Genomic DNA, 13310 nt, shown 5'->3' with positions numbered 1-13310 from the left:
GAGACCGTTTCGCCAAGCACCGGTGCTACGTTGCCAGAAAAAGCCGGATCTCCCAGAGGCCACCCATTTTAATTTCACTCCCACTCCCATTCCGATATATCAATCCATGGTGTCCTCTACTGCCGCAATGAGGCCACACTCAGGTTGAAGGAACAACACTGGGTAGCCTCCAACCTGATGGCATGAGCGTCGATTTCTCGAACTTCCGGTAATGGCACCCCCTCTTCACCATTCCCTGTCCCCTTTTCCCTCTCTCACCTTATCTCTTTGCCTGCCCATTGCCTCCCTCTGGTGCTCCTTCCCCCCCTTTTCTTTCTTCCATCACCTTCTGTCCTCTCCTGTTAGATTCCCCCTTCTCCAGCCCTGTATCTCTTTCACAAATCATCTTCCCCGTTCTTTACTTCACTCCTCCCCCTCCGAGTTTCACCTATCACCTTGTGTTATCCCTCCCCTCCCCCCCCCCTTTAACTCTACTCCTCATCTTTATTCTCTCCTGTCCTGCCGAAGGGTCTCAGCCCGAAACGTCAACTGTACTCTTTTTCATAGATGCTGCCTGGCCTGCTGAGTTCCTCTAGCGCTTTGTATTTGATATATTTGGATTTCCAGAATGGTTTAGGTAAAGTCCCAATTGAGGCTTGAGTGCATGGAATTGGTGTTAATGGTCTAACACAGACTGAGAGTTGGATATTAGGTCACAAACAGAGATTTGGGTCTGGCACACTGTGATTACTGGGTTACCAAAGGGATCTGTGCTCATGGCCGAGTTGTACACAATCTACACCAATCTGGCCAAGGAGATTAACTAACATTTCTGCACTTGCTGCTGATATAAAAGTAAGTGGGAAGGTGGTTGGTGACAAAGATGCAAAGACGAATTTAAAATATTCATCATATTAAGCAAGTGGACAACTGTATAGTAGATGGAGCTGAATGTGAAAAAATGAGAGGTTTTCCACGTTGGTAGAATAAACGTAAATACTGAGCAACACAAAATGCTGGTGGAACTCAGCAGGCGTTACGAGGAAGCAGGTTCATGGGTTTGGTATGTGAGGCAGAAACCGATTACAAGTAAGCACATTAGCCATTTACTCACAAATAGTAAAACATTCAATCAAAAGATCTAAACCACCCTAAGTTACAACAACTACAATACTAAGCACTTAGTATCACTTCAAACTCATCAGGTTATACAACCACAAAACTAAACAGATTCTTAGCTAAGAGTGTGCGTAAGCCCTCCTGTATCTGCAGCATACTTTCCCAATGGTTCTTCAGCACTGGTCAGAACCTCAGCCTGAAGAAGAGTGTCCCGAAGACAAAGGAAGGTGCCTGAAACTGGACACCAGTGCTGTGGCACACAAGACAACCAACAGAAAAGAGTTGCTGTAACCTTCAAACGGGCCAGTCGATGACCGGCACGATGGAAGCAGCTTTCGACTGACAACTAAACTAGCCCTTCTCATTACAGCAGGTAAGACAGCATCTATGGAAAGGAATAAACTGCCAGCATTTCGGGTGAGATTCTTTCTCAGGACAGGAAGAGAAGGGGGAAGAAGCCAGAATAAAAAGAAGTACAAATTGGCAGAAGATAGGTGGGACCAGGTAGAGGGAAAAGGTAGTTGGGTGGGGGAGGGTCATGAACTTTGAAGATGGAATGAGATAGGTAGAAGAGGTAAAGAATGAAGAAGAAAAAAATCATAAATACTGAGTTTCTTTCAAATGGTGAGAAGTTGGTATATGTTGATCTTCAAAGAGGTTTCTACATCTCTGCACACAAGTCATTAAGTCACACAGCAGAGAAACAAACCCTTCTTTCCATCATGACTATCCTCACCATTAAATGTTCATCTCTACTAATTCAATTTAACAGCACTTGGTTCATACCTACTATGTCTTGGCTATTTGAGTTCTCATCCAGGTATCCTTAAATGTTATATGAATACCTTCTCCAACTTCTCAGGCACTGTGTTCCAGATTGCAAACATCTTCTACCAGATCCCCTCTCTTTTAGTCCTCCCTTCAAAACCTATGTCCTTTGATCGTAGACACCTCTGACATGGAGAAAATGTTCTTGCCTTTCATAATGTTGTTTAGTTCTCTCTCAGCCTCCACTGATTCACAGAAAACTAGCCCAGTCTATCTCCCCTCATTACTGCGACATTCAATCCTTGTCTCCTCCGTATAAAGTTGTATCAAGTCCTCCCTGAAGTTATATTCTAAGCCCCAGCTAATAGGGGCAAGCATCCCTTTGCCTTCTCTGCTGCCCTATGTATCAGTACTGACACCCTCAGGTTTCTTTGGATTTGGCCAGAGTTACAGAAACAGCAGGTCAGGCAGCATCTACGGGGGAGGAATGAAGAGGTGACATATCGGGCCAAGACCCTTCATCAAGACTGGAAAGAAAGAGGGAAGAAGCCAAAATAAGAAGATGGGGGTGGGGGAGTACAAGCCAGAAGGTGGTAGGTGGAAAAGGCAAAGTGCTGAAGAAAAGGGGAGAGGAGGAGAGGGATAGGAGAGGAGGGTGGACCGTGAGAGAAAGGGAAGAAGGGAGTTACCAGAGGGAGGTGATAGGCAGGTGAGGAGCAGAGAAGAGGTGAGAGGGGTATTTGGATTTGTCCATCAAGTTTCATTGTTTCTTATTGGTCACTAGTGTGCAACCAGTCAGGATATAAACTCAAAACTAATCAGTGAATTCCAAGACCTGGGCCTCAATAACCCCTTGTGCAATTGAATCCTGGACTTGTAGACCCCAGTCAGTTCGAATTGGCAAAAACATCTCCTCCACAATCTCCATCAGCACAGAAGCACCAGAAGGATGTGTACTTAGCCCCCTGCTCTACTTGCTTTACACCTGTGACTGTGTGGCTAAGTACAGCTCCAACACCATATCCAGGTTTGCTGATGACACCACTGCCGTGGGCCATATCAAAGGTGGTGATGGATCAGCATACAGGAGGGAAATTGAAAACTTGGCCAAGTGGTGTCATAACAACAACCTCTCACTCAATGTCAATAAGACCAAAGAATTGACTGTGGACTTCAGGAGAGGGAAACCAGAGGTCCATGTGCCAGTTATCATCAGATGATCGGGGTGGAGAGGGTCACTAAATTTAAATTCCTGGGTGTCACTATCTCAGAGGACCTGTCCTGGACCCATCATATAAATATAATTGCCAAGAAAATATGACAAAAGCTCTACTTCCTCAGGATTCTGCAGAGATTTGACATGCCATCAAAAACCTTGGCAAACTTCTGTAGATGTGTGGTGGAAAGTGTGCTGACTGGCTGGGTATGGGAACACCAATGCCTTTGAGTGGAAAATCCTACAAAAGATAATGGATTTAGCCCAGTAAATCACGGTAAAACCCTCTCAATCATTGAGCACATCTACATGAAACGTTGCTGTAGGAAAGCAGCATCCATCATTAAAGATCCTCGCCACCAAGGCCATGCTCTTTTCTCACTGCTGCCATCAGGAAGAAGATACGGGAGTCTCAGGACTCGCACCACCAGGTTCAAGAACAGTTGCTACTGCTCAATCATCAACAAGAAGGATAATTACACTCATTTAAGAACTGTTATCTTATTTCATGTTATTTATTGCTATTTATTTTTATCTGTATTTGCATAGTTTGTTGTCCATTGATCCTGTTTACAGTTACTGTTCTGTAGATTTGTTAAGTATGCCTGCAGAAAATGAATCTCAGGGTTGTATGTCCTCTGATAATAAATTATCATTTGACTTCGATTTTACCAGTTCTACCCTTATTTACTTCCTTTCCTCACCAACAACACCCCTTCCATAAATGCATCAGGATTTTGATCTTCTTTTCCAAAGGGAGGATATGTTTGCTATACAGGGAGAAGATAGGGCCTTGAATGATAAAGGCTTACCTCATTTGAAACAAATAAATCCTTTGAGGGCTTGACAGAGCAGATGCATAGAGAATGCTTCCTCTGACTAATGTTAAGATAAGGAGAAGGCCACTTGGGACTGAAATAGGGATTCATGTCTTCATTCAGTGGAAGGTGAATCCTTGGAATTTTCTTCTCCCAATGAGGCAGTTAAGGATAATTGGAGCGGGATCTGGTGCAAGTGTGGAATGGGCTACAAGCAGAAGTGGTAAATGTGGGTTCAGTGTAACAGTTAAGAAAAGTTTGAATAGGTATATGGATGAGGGAGGTAGGAAGTGCTGAGGTCCAGGTGCAGATATTGGGAACCAGGCTGGCATGGACTAGATGGGCTGAAGGGCCTGTCGCTGAACAGTAATGTTCAATGACTCTATGAATCTATTACGGTGGAGACTGCATTCAAAGCAGAGGTCATTCGTTCCCTGGGTATTAAAGTTATCAAGAGATCTGGAGATAAGGCAGAAAACTAATGCTGTAGCAAAAGATTAGCTATGAACTTGTTAGATGACGAAGCAGACTTGAGAAGTCAAGGGGCGCATACCGGCTTCTATTTCTTACGTTCGCAAGATATTTATATTTTGTGCAAAAATGTTTCCTACCTTGATGCAATGACTGTACTTCAAAAACTACCTGCTAAAATGTTGTTAAGGATTATATAAAAGTACATAAATGCAAAATCTTTATTTTCTTAACTGACACACTGCACTTAAACCCTATTTGATACATCGAAAAGATTTTGAATCAACTTTTGAGAAAAGTTATGGAGTGCTGTCTGGAGGGGTGATTGGGCTTCTCCTCGCCTTCCGCCTTGTAGTTAATGTAGATGGTTGGATGAGGTGTAGGATGTGGTATACATTACATATGGGGCTTGTTCTTCAGCCACAAGTGGGTTTTAGTCACAGCACTGAAAAGACCGAATATGCCGAGAGTGTGCAGGGTGAGTCACTACTGTTCCACGCGCATGCCCATAGCTCAATCAATAAATATATACTCTGGGAGTTACGTCGGCCATTACTCAGTCGAAAGAAATCGAATGTTATATTTTTTTGTAGCGCAGGCGCGGTGGCCAAGTGGTAAGGCGTCGGTCTCGTAAACCGAAGATCGCGGGTTCGAACCCCGTCCGTGCCTCAGGGATTCAAAAGCCATTATTTTGAAACCCGGCGAAGCCAACCAGTTTCTCAGAACATTAATTCCCAGGCCTCAGCGTACAGACGTCCATCCATTTATTAATTGACTGTAAGGTAACCTGGATCTATTGAAAGTTTGCATTAATTTCTGCGGCGTGTCCACTCTGTGGGATAAAATTGATTTTAGACATTTCATCATATCCCGAAGCAATTTATAACCTGCATCCGTTGCTAAGTTGTAATAGTCCCCTTTTTTTTTATTTCCACAAGTCTATAAATCAAATCAACTATTTCTCTTTTGGCAATTAGTGTCCAAAGCCAATTAGACAAGATAAAAACTTCTATAAATTAATTCTGCCAAGAAAAAAATTTCCGAAGAATCTGAAACGTTCTATAAATTTCGTAATCATATTTCAATTTAACTTTGAAATGTTTTAACTTTCCTGTTCATATTACTATTGCAAATTCAAATAATTTAAAGTAATAATTAATTATTTTAAAGAGTAGAAAATATTATTGATTGCTTCACATTGTCCGTGACCGGATAGCCACGATATATGTAAATACTTGTCAAAAAGATGAACCATCAAAATTTAGTCGTGTTGAACACCCTACTGAATCAAGTCCGATATCGTGCTGATTTAATTAGCAAGCCTTCAAGTGAACTTTTCAAATCTACACAAATATAGGTTCAGAATTTGCTGTTACTTATTACCGCTGTAGGGTACATTAATCAAAATCTCTATAACTAGGCACGATTTTTGTCTGCAGAGTCTGGTTTACCACCTCAAGAAAGATCATTAGAACGTTATATTCCATAACAAATCGCATATTAGGATGACACTTTATAAAGACAGATAATAGAAGAATAATCAGAAAAGATTGTGCTGATGCTGGAAATCCAAAGTAACACACTCAAAATGCAAGCACGAGGAAATTCAAGCGACACCCACAAAACGCTGGTGAAACGCAGCAGGACACACTCAAAATGCTGGAGGTTTGAAACAGCCTCACTTCAAGCTCACTTTTCTAAACATGCTTTTGCACTTTGTGGTATACAATCGCGCAATTCGCTTAAACATTTGATGCTGTTTTAATTAAAATACAAATATATTAATTTTGGCCATAAGGAACAGTTATGTCCGCTCTTTATAAAAATGTAGCCTGTTGGCTATCATCAATATTCCTTGAAGTTTGGAGCTGCTGTGGTTAATCATCGTGGTGGAATTACTCGTATGTTCGGATCTGTACCAGCAGAGGGCGCAAACACCGCGAACTAGCCCGAGCGAAAGGCTGGCATTGATCCGAGCCCTTCCAGTAAACGGAACTTAGAGAAACGCGGCTCCCCGAGCTCCTGGACCCTTGCAGGTTAGCTGACATACTCAATACAGAGTGTTTTGCTATCTTCTAAAAAATAAAATCTGTAAGAGTAGAACTTGGTTCTTAAATTTGAAGTGCGTGGTTAAGCTTGTTACAGAGAGTTTAATGAGACATTTTGCATCAGTCCTACCGTCCAGAGAAGTTGGCGTAACCTTCACTGATCTTTTATTGATTTTAGAGGATAGAAAAATCACCCCTTTTTATAGGATACAAAATCCGCCAATCCAGTTTATTAAATTAAATTCTAGACTAGCCGTCTCCGTTTTTATTTTTGTTCTCTAGTATTCGGTTTTAACGTTATCCAGTGTTTACCAGTAGCATACAAGCCCATCGGCCCATCCTGTTATACTGACCATGAACCTGTACCTTTAGCATGACCTCGGTGGCTGGAAAGATGTTGGAGTCGATTGTTCAGGACGAGGTTTCGGGGTACTTGGAGGCACATTAGAAAATAGGCCTAAGTCAGCATGGTTTCCTTTAGAGAAAACCTTGCCTGACAAATCTGCTGGAAATCTTTGAGGAAAGTGGTCAGGTCCCTGGCACCGCATCTGGCTCTATGACTCAGAAGGGAAGGGGGGTGGGGAGAGGCGAGCTGTGGTAGTAGGGGAGCATCACACACAAAATGCTGGAGGAACTCAGCAGGCCAGGCAGCATCTATGGAAAGGAGTAAACTGTCTACGTTTCAGGCCGAGACCCTTCATCAGGACTGGGAAAAAAGATTAAAAGTTTGAGCAAGAAGGCGGGGGTGGGGTGGGGGGAAGCTTGTATTTGTGGTGATAGGGGATTCGTAGTTAGGGAACAGCCCTCCCGGGTGCCAGCGGGTCCAGGATATCTCAGATCGAGACCTCAGCGTTCTTAAGCGGGAGGGCGAACAGCCGAAGGTCGTGGTCCATGTAGATACCAATGACATGGGTAGGATGAGTGACGAGGTTCTGCATAGGGAGTTGGGTGCAGGGCAGGACCTCCAGCGTTGTGATCTCAGGATTGCTACCCGTGCCACATGCTAGTGAGGCCACAACTAGGGAGATTATACAGTTTTAACACGCGGCTGAGGTGTTGGTGGAGGAGCGAGGGAGGGCATAAGATTTTTGGATCATGGGTTCTCTTCCGGGTAAGGTGGGACCTGTTCAGAACAGATGGTTTGCACCTGAACCGGGGTGGGGAGTCTAATATCCTGCGGGGAAGGTTTGCTAATGCTGCACGGGAGGGGTGAAGTAACTAGAGTTGCGGGGGAGTGGGAACCCGAAACAGTGGTGAGTTTGAGGAGACTTGTTAAGAGCTCGGACAAAGTTAGAGATCAAAAGGCAGGGCATAGTGAGACTCGTGTCCTGAGTTGCATTTAAATGCAAGAAGTGTGGTAGGAAGGGCAGGTGAGCTGAGGGCATGGACCAATGCATGGAAACGCGATATAGTAGCCGTTAGTGAGACTTGGTTGCAGGAGGGCAGGCAGCTCAATATTCCAGGGCTCGTTGTTTTAGACGTAATGGAGCGGGAAGGGTTAAAGGGACGGAGTCAGGGCAGGGCTCAGTCAGGACCGACTGGAGAGCTCGTTTAGTGAGGCTTTATGGGTGGAACCGAGTAATGAGAAATGTTAGTGGGGCTATATTACAGACCGCCCAACAGTCCGCGGGATTTAGAGGAACTAATTTGTAGAGAGATCGCAGACCGTTGCGAGAATATTGTTGTTACGGTGGTGATTTTAACCTTCCACATATTGATTGGGACTCCCATATTGTAAAAGGAGTGGATGGGACAGAGTTTGTCAGATGTGTTCAGGTAAGTTCCCCTCAATCAGTAGGTAGAAGTCCCAACAAGAGAGCGTGTGATACTTGATCTGCTGTCAGGGAATGAGACAGGGCAGCTGACTGAAGTTTGTGTAGGGGAACACTTCGCACCCAGTGATAATATTGCCATTAGTTTCAAAGTAAATATGGAAAAAAAAAATATAGGGTCTGGTTTGCAGGTGAGATTCTAAATTGGAGAAAAGCCCATGCTGGTGGTATCCAAAATGATCTGGCAAATATGGATGGGGGCAGGCTGTTTCCTGGCAAAGTTGTACTGGGTAAGTGGGAGGCCTTCAAAGTGAGAGTACAAAGCTTGCATGTGGCTGTCGGAATAGAAGGTAAAGGCAAGAGGTTTAGGGAACCATGGTTTTTGAGAGATACTGAGGTCCTGGTTAAGAAAATAAAAGGTGCATAGCAGATACAGGCAGGTGGCAACACATGAGGTAATTGAGGAGTATAAGAAATGCAAGAGAACAGTGAAGAAAGGGTTAAAAGAAGCCATGAGGTTGCCCTAGCAGACAAGGTGAAGGAGAATCCTAAGGGATTCTACAGATAAGCTAATAACAAAAAGATTGCAAGGGGACAAAAATTGTCCTCTGCACGATCAGAATGTTTATCTATGTGTGGAGCCAAAAGGGTTGGAGGAGATCCGAAATGGTTTTTTTTTTCCATCTGTATTTACTCAGGAGATGGACGGAGTCTGTGGAGGTGAGGCAATGCAGCAGTGAGGTCATGAACCCTCTGCAGATTACAGAGGAGGTGTTGGTTCTCTTGGTGCAAATTAGGGTGGCTAAATCCCCAGAGCCTGACAAGGTGTTCCCTAGGACCCTGTGGGGGGGGGGGGGGGAGTGAAGAGATTGCAGGGGCCCTAGCAGAGATATTTAAATCACCTTTAGTGACAGGTGAGGTACCAGAGGATCAGAGGATCGCCAATGTTGTTCCATTGATTGAGAAATGGTTTAAAAATAAACCAGGAAATTATAGGCTGGTGAGCCTGATATCAGTAGTGGGAAAGTTATTGGAAGGTCTTCTAAAGGACTTGATATGAGTATTTGCATAAACGTGGACTGATTAAGGATAGTCAGCATGACTTTGTGCATGGTAGGTTGCGCCTACCTTATAGAGCTTTTCGAGGAAGTTATCAGGAAGGTTGATGAAGGCAAGGCAGTGGATGTTGTCTACCTGGACTTTAGCAAGGCATTTGAGAAGGTCCTGCATGGGAGGATGGTAAAGAAGATTAAGTTGCTCGGCATTCAAAATGAAGTACTAAACAGGATTAGACATTGGCTTTGTGGGAGAAGCTGGAGAGTGGTGGTAGATGGTTGCCTCTCTGACTGGAGGCCTGTGACTAGTAGAGTGCTGCAGGATCTGTTGTTGTTTGTCGTCTACATCATTGAACTAGATTTTAACGTGGTTAACTGGATCAGCAAATTTGTGGTGACATCAAGATTGGGGTGTAGTGGACAGTGAGGAAGACTAACAGCGCTTCCAGCAGAATCTGGATCGGCTGGAAAAATTGTAAATGGAATTTAGTGCAGACAAGTGTGAGGAGTTGCACTTTGATAGGACCAACGAGGGTATGTCTTACACAGTGAACATTAGGACACTGAGGAGTGTGGTAGAACAAAGGGATCTGGGAATACAGGTCCATAAATCATTGAAAGTGGCAGGACAGTTAGGTAAGTTGTAAAGAAAGTTTTTTTTTGCATATTGGCCTTCATAAATCAAAGATTTTGTACAGGAGATGAAATGTTATGCTGAAGTTGTATAAGATGTTGGTGAGGCCTAATTTGAAGTATTGTGTGCAGTCTTGGTCACCTACAATTGAAAGATTACAGAGAAAATCTACAAGGATGTTGCTGGGATTGGAGAACTTGAATTATAAGGAAAAATTGATTAGGTTAAGAATTTATTCTTGGAACATAGAAGATTGAGGGGAGATATGATAAAAGTATTCAAAATTGTGAGGGGTATAGAGCAAATGGAAGTAGGCTTTATCCATTGAGGTTGGGTGGGCCTACAACTAGAGGACATGGATTAAGGGTGAAAGGTGAAAAGTTTAAGGGGAATATGTGGGGAAACTTCTTCACTCAGATGGTCGTGAGAGTGTGGAATGAGCTGCCAGCAATTGATGTTCTAGAGAAAGCTAGCATTCTATTCACCTTTTAATCGCCCTATCTACTTGTGTTGCCAGGGATTTTTGGATATACACCAAACTTCAGTTCTTCAACAATCCCTGTCACTGTGTATGTCCTACCTTTATCTGACATCTCAAAATGCATCACCTTGCACTTAACAAGATTATATCTCGTCTGCCATGGCTCTGCCCATTTCACCAGCTGATCGATATCTTTCTGCAGCCTAAGGCTCCTCACTGTCTGCAACACTGCCAGTTGTTGTGTCATCTGCAAACTTGCTAAGCATCTGAGTCCCAGTACCAATCTCTTCAGTACACCACTTACAACTAGTCGACTTCCAACCAACTCTAACCTACCATCTCCCGTCACCTAATAACAATTTTTAAAAAAAATTTTGGCTATACACCATGGAGTAGGTCTTTGCCAGACCCTCGAGCCACGTTGCCCCAGCAACCCCACAGCCCTGATTAACCCTAACTTAACCACAAGACAATTTACAATGACCGATTAACCTACCAGGTACCAGTGTGACAGCACACTGGAGCACCGGGGAGAAACCCACACATTCCACGGGCAGGGTATGAAGAGACCCCTTATAGGACAGTGCTGGAATTGAACTCCAAACTTCAGAACACCCTGAGCTGTAATAGTGTCATGCTAACCACTAAGCTAACATCGCACCCCATATTTATTTAATGGTTACTTTGGACATCCTCCACGGTTCAGTTTTTGGTCTAAGGGCCTAGTATAAACATTAAAACGTACAAAGCTTTTATAGACTGTATATATAAATCAGCTTGCTTGAGTTTAAAAACAAATCAAAATAAACTCTTTGATTTATTAAAATACTCAGGAAAAATTGTAACCGATATAAATAGAGGAAATAGTATTTTGTTATCCAGTCTCCTAATGTATTTAGCTTTACTTATTGTATTTTCTTAGCTTTGTAGCTCTAAGTATGGTTCCTAAGGTTGTTATAACTGGGAAATATAGTGGAGATAAGCTCCCAATATCTATTAAATGCTCCCAATGGCGTGTGCCTCAGACAACCAAATCCAGCTCCTGGCTTTCACATGTGGCTTAGCTAATAAGCCTGACAGAACTGTTTCTACTGACAGGAAAAGAGGTAAAGAGGGGTTACTGCACCCCAAAGTCGCATCAGGCAGATGGGGCTCGTCTGCCAAGGTTGGCAGCTCACCAGCACTATACAGGCCCTATATAGCTGCAACATTACCTCTCAGCTCCTAAACTCAATCCCAGGATTGATGAAGGTCAATACACCATAAGCCTTCTTAACCACAGAGTCAACATGCGCAGCAGCTTTGAGTGTCCTATGGACTCGGACCCCAAGATCCCTCTGATCCTCCACACTGCCAAGAGTCTTACCGTTAATACTATATTCTGCCATCATATTTGACCTACCAAAGTTAACCATCTCACACTTATCTAGGTTGAACGCCATCTGCCACTTCTCAGCCCAGTTTTGTATCCTATCAATGTCCTGCTGTGACCTCTGACAGCCCTCCACACTGTCCACAACAACCCCTAAAAAAACGCTGATCTCAAATCTCGGCTGCATTGCAGCTATACACGCTCATGGGGAAGGCATCGGGAGTAAACCCAGAGGGAAAAGTCCGGAGCGCGAGTCCCTAAGGCAGTCCTACATTGAGTTCAACACTGACCGGCAACTCCTGTGATGCTGCTGGTGCCAAACTGTATCGGTCTCTGCCGTTCCTTTGGGTTCACCAGATGGGTGGAGATGGGGAGCTTGCTACAAGGGCAGCAGCTTGCTCTCCATATTGTACTGCCCAGGCTTGCGTATCTCAACAGCTAGGATGTAACATCTATGGTTGACGCTGACCATCGGAGGCTTCAATAATTCTGAGGGTGAAGGGTCCTGAGCATTCCGAATTAGTTTCCACTGTTTATATTTTGATATAGCACAGTATATCCAGTCTTTCATACTGGATTTAAAAACTCACTGAATGCAGAGGTAAATAATGAAAATGTAGAATCATATTCAAACTTTTTGCATAGCAGATACCATTCAGTGGGCTGTATTGTTCTGACTCTTTATAAGAGCAGTCAGGCATTATATTCCATTGCTTTAATTGTAATCCATCTGGGAAGGGAAATGAATGGATAGCTGAGGGGACGGTCACCAACTTTTTGAGGAGAGTCCGGTATTTCGCTGAGTAAAAAAGCAATTTGTGTCATCTCCCCTCAATGATCTTTGCTAAATGGCTCATATGCCAGAGAATTACTTTTCACTATCAAGACTGCAGAGTCAGAGTTCTTATTTTCATCGCAAAGAGAGTCAGGAATGTAGTGAATTAAAGATTCAAAGTGCATTTATTCTCAACGAATGTATAAAGATTGAAATTTGTTTGCTTAACAGGCAGTCGCAAAAAAGGAACCCCAAAGAACCCAATTTAAAAAAAAAGACCAACCCCCAATGCCCACAGAGAAAGGAAAAAAAAAACACAAATCATGCAAACAACAGAAGCGAGCAAAAACAATGGCGGGTCCTTGGATGTAAATCCCGGGAGCAGCTCGGAGTAGGCCCAAAACCTCAGTATTCAGTTCATCACATTAGCGGGGCAAATCATCGCAAAGTTCGCAGACACAAAGCACAACAGTCAGGGGCAGTTTTACAGCCTTAGCCTCATGGAGAGAGGAGCCCTCAGACTATCTGGGCCAGCATTTAAATTACTAAGTGTCACATATTACTAGACTTGCTTAATCCACTCACTCCAGTTACATATGTCAGCCGTATGTCACACACTTACATGCACTGCACCATTTCCCCCTTTTTGTAAAGGAATTATTCATACCATTATTTACAGATTTAACCTTTTTTCAGACTTTTTAAGGTGCCAATAACTCACCTTTGCCCCTTCTCCTGTCGGTAGAGATGGTTCCACTGGGCTTAGTAGCAAAGCCACACGTGAAGACCAGGAGCTGGACTT

The 13310-nt window shown here is 43.5% G+C and overlaps 1 non-coding gene across 1 annotated transcript; it reads left to right on the top strand.

Annotated features, from left to right (window-relative positions):
* Positions 1-4968: 4968 nt before the first annotated feature.
* trnat-cgu (transfer RNA threonine (anticodon CGU)) lies at positions 4969-5040 on the top strand. Its single transcript has one exon. It is a non-coding gene; the product is annotated as a tRNA-Thr (tRNA).
* Positions 5041-13310: the final 8270 nt, after the last annotated feature.

This window comes from Hemitrygon akajei, chromosome 11, assembly GCF_048418815.1.
Source record: "Hemitrygon akajei chromosome 11, sHemAka1.3, whole genome shotgun sequence".
Taxonomy (NCBI): domain Eukaryota; kingdom Metazoa; phylum Chordata; class Chondrichthyes; order Myliobatiformes; family Dasyatidae; genus Hemitrygon; species Hemitrygon akajei.
The sequence above is the reverse complement of the archived record's forward strand: the minus strand, read 5'-3'. Positions and strand labels throughout refer to the sequence as shown.